The 3,980-nt window shown below is 41.0% G+C and overlaps 1 long non-coding RNA gene across 1 annotated transcript in view; it reads left to right on the top strand.

Annotated features, from left to right (window-relative positions):
- LOC138970310 (uncharacterized) overlaps window positions 1-1,976 on the top strand; it is a 3,699-nt gene extending 1,723 nt beyond the window's left edge. The window contains exons 2-3 of the long non-coding RNA XR_011456883.1: window positions 444-560; window positions 1,255-1,976. This is a non-coding gene — a long non-coding RNA (uncharacterized lncRNA). The remainder of the gene's footprint in view (window positions 1-443; window positions 561-1,254) is intronic.
- Window positions 1,977-3,980: the final 2,004 nt, after the last annotated feature.

Here is a 3,980-nt window from a genome sequence, read left to right as displayed (position 1 = left end):
TAATCATCATGTAGAGGCTTGTATTTCCATTATGAATCCTAGCATTCGAAGTCGGAGATTCACAAGTGTCACACACACACACACAAATGCTTCGGATTAACCAAACATCAAGCATTTCTTTTAAAGCATATATAATCAAAGATGACCAAAAAAATAGCTGTACTTGTAATTTGCCTTTCACATTTAAGCTGAGACATGTATAAGTTCTTAGTAAGAGGTATTTTTAATGTGGGCTTATCTGACGCTTCTTCCGTCTAAGAAGAGTCGAATTTACGTGCGTGTGTACATATGTGTGCGTGCGTACGTGCGCTTATGCGTTTGTGCCTGGGAACGCGTGCACGCGGCGCGTACGTGCAAGTTGTGTTTGTGTATGTGTGTGTATATCACACGTCTCTGTATCTTTGCGTATCTGTGCATCTGACTGTGTGTCTGTTTGTGTTCAGGCCTGGACATCCCCAAGCACGCAGAGCCCGCCTACCCCCTGGAGGCGTACGGTCACGGCCACGTGGAGAGGATCCTCAAGATCCTGGAGTCCGACCAGGCTCAGATGACGGAACAAGGTCAGGAGCACGCACAGTTCTTGTGCTCTATGGCAAGCCGTTTGGCTCAACAGTTTTTGTTTACACTAATTCAACACTGTGCATGCAAGGAGCTTTGCTGTTTTACGTTATTACGAATTATGTTGTATGTTGTCTGATGCTGTAATATATGTACTCACCACACTTGAATTTCTCTTTTTGAAATAATAGAGTTTTCTATGTCTATGTCCAAATTCTGGTTGAAGCCGAACATCCGTTTCCAGGAGTCAAAGACTAGCTATAGAAGAAGGCCACAGAGATAATGTAGACACCTGATGTATTACATGCACGAGAAAACAGAGCTGCATCTGTCGCGCACGCGATGTTGGCCCGCCTTCAACACTAATTCAATTGTGGTTAACGCTTATTTGATTATGGTTAACACGTATTTGATTATATTTAATACAGTCGAACCTGCTTAGAACGACCATCAAATGGACCGACCAAAAGTGGATTGTACTCGTAATAGACAGGTGGTCTTTATGGGAAGGTGAATTATGTAGAAGAAAAACTCCTCTGGGGTCTTTCCGAGTTGCCGTTGTGGGCTGCTGGTCTTTTTCGAGAGGTGAACTTTAAGGGCATGTTCGACTGTACTAATTCAATTATGGTTAATATTTATCCTATCATGGTTACCACTAATTACATTATCATCAGCGCTAATCATTGCGTGTCGCAGGTTTCGTCAACGGAGGTGTGACAATGGAAGACTTGGCAGATGGGGGACTGTACGAATCCCCAGAAACCAACGCCGCCAACAGTATTCTTCATGGCAACGCCAAGTCGACGGAAGGGGGGTACACAACACTCTCCACCTCTGTCAAGCAGGAGGACGCTAAATCCATGGAAGGGGTGGATACAGCATTCAGCCATTCTCTTCCTTTCTAACTGCATGAAATAAATCCTTTGAAAATGTCTCACTCTCAACGGAAAGCAGCCAGGATGTTCCCGTTCGGTGAGAGTTCAAATGGAAGTATGTTTGTACTGTATGTAAAGGCTCGGGGAGCTCAGTGATCAGAAACAGATGGTTTACGGGAGACGGAGGGTGGCTTTAATGTAAACCAAGGGAACCCGAAAACAGAGCTAAAGACTTCTTTTTTTTCACATGACCAGTTTAAAATATCAAAATACACACAGTACATTTTAGCCACTGTTTTGCATGTCTCTTGCAATAAATGCTCATCAAACGACCCAATATTTTCATGCAAGTTGAATGTACTTGCATTATGTGGTTCAGAAACGAAAAAATAAAGTGCACTAATAAACACAGCACCATCTCTTGCGGGGATTAGAGTTCGCTCAAGAAAAGTAGTTTTTAATAACAGTAAAGGGAAGTAAAATCTACAGTATTCACTCTTGATCTTGTGCCATTATTGTGTCTTTGTTAAAGCCGGATTATGGTCTGGGAGTTTCATATCCGTGTGTGTGTGTTTATGTGTGTGTGTGTGTTTATGTGTGTGTGTGTGTGTGTGTGTGTGTATGTGTGTGTATGTGGTGTGTGTGTGTGTGTGTGTGTGTGTGTGTGTGTGTGTGTGTGTGTGTGTGTGCCTGCGTACCGGTGTGCCTGCGTTAGGGTATGCATTCTGTCTGTCTGTCTGTCTCTCTCTCTCACTTTCTCTCTCTCGCCACCTCTCTCTATCCCTCTCCCTCTCTTGTCTCTCTCTTTCACACACACACACACACACACACACACACACACACACACCCACACACACACACACACAGACACACACACACTCGCACAGAGGAACTGGCTATTCTACGCTATCGGATTAGGTGTGTTATGATCTGTTTTGTCCTAGCGGTAATTTTGGGAAAAGCTGTAACGTAGATGTGATTTTACATCACGATCGAATCATTTTGTTGAATACTGATCCAAATTTCACAATCTTAATTGAAAATACGGATACGTCATCGATGATCGAGGGAAGTTTTTGTTTGATAATAAAAGACCGGCCATATGTCCAATCTTGAATTGAGCTCTGTCTGCTGAAGCAGTTACCATGTCTAACATATTATTCTGGGTGTTCGCTGGTACGTAAACCTATTTCATGCCTTTTTCAATGTTCATTTCACAGATCAATTTGTCGTGTGTAATTTAACGTGAAGTGGTGCGAAGCACGTTGTATCAAACATCTTTTCGCACTATATCAGTTTATTGGGTGAAAAACAGTTTTGCCTCCCGTTGTCAAAAATTACTTATTTATCAAGAATTTGAACCCTATACATCGTGGCAAATAAGAACATTGTCACAATAGATAATTACAACAACAAAATGGAAACATTACTTTCTGGTATGAATGATAGGATTGCAATGGATTTTAAAAAAACACAAATCCAACATTTTAAATGTAGTCTAATGCGGAATTTGCTGCGCAAAGAATGCGCAGTAAAGCAGACAGTTCTTTATTTCAGTGCAGTTTTTGGTAGTTCGTGTGTTTATATGTTTCTTCTCCTGTTGTAGTTTATTTATTTGATTGTTTGTTTGGATCTTAGTTTGTTTGTTCGCTCGGACCTTCGTTTGTTTGTTCGTTTGCTTTTTACGTTTAAAAAAAAAAGGCCTTTTGCTTTTAAGGGTGGAAAGGGGAGGAAGGCATGAGGTCAACTTAAGAGAAAGCATAATTACCCTATGCCGTTCTAAAACAATTTAGATGGCACATTGCAGAGTCAGGATGTTGTAATTTGACATGTTAGCCTTAAATACTTTATTCTTTTTCTTTGTTCAACAGTGTCAATGTGTAGTGCACAGGCAAGAGGACTTCCTGTGACGTACAACGCCAACAACCAACCACACATACCGATAGAAAGATTGACAAGCCTGCTAGAGATCCTATATGTTGCCAAAGAAAATGCAGATCGCACATTCCAAAACACTGTAAGTTTAAAGCCCCAGTATGTCTCAATCTGTTTACAAAACGATTTAAATCTTCTGATCAAAAAAGCAGTTCTAACCTTATGGAACACATTTGCAATAGCATTTAATAGCATTAAATGAAACAGTTCGTTTGAATTGCTATTTAGCTCACGTAAACCACACACCGGATTCCGTGGTTTACCTAACCCCTGAGCCATCGTGAACCCGTGTGATCCACTTTCCTTTTTTTCACAATTTAGTCGTCAGTTTGTCTTGTCTTGATGAAAAACGTAATCTTTTATGATTTAATAATGTTTGTTTTACAAGCTGTCAATTTATTATTTAGATTTTAAAAGTTAGTTCTAGCGCCAAAACGAGGCGCCTGATTGTAGATCAGAAGTTCCACGAAAATAAATTCTTTGATAATGTCTCACTCTCGACGGAAAGCAGCCAGGATGTTCCCGTTCGGTGAGCGTTCAAATGGAAGGGTGTTTGTACTGTGTGTGAAAGCCTGACAGTATCTATGACGGCTTACTAGTGCCAAAACCTGG

This window comes from Littorina saxatilis, linkage group LG7 (genome assembly GCF_037325665.1).
Source record: "Littorina saxatilis isolate snail1 linkage group LG7, US_GU_Lsax_2.0, whole genome shotgun sequence".
Classification (NCBI taxonomy): Eukaryota; Metazoa; Mollusca; class Gastropoda; order Littorinimorpha; family Littorinidae; genus Littorina; species Littorina saxatilis.
Note: the sequence above shows the minus strand (reverse complement) of the source record. Positions and strands in the feature narration are given on the sequence as shown.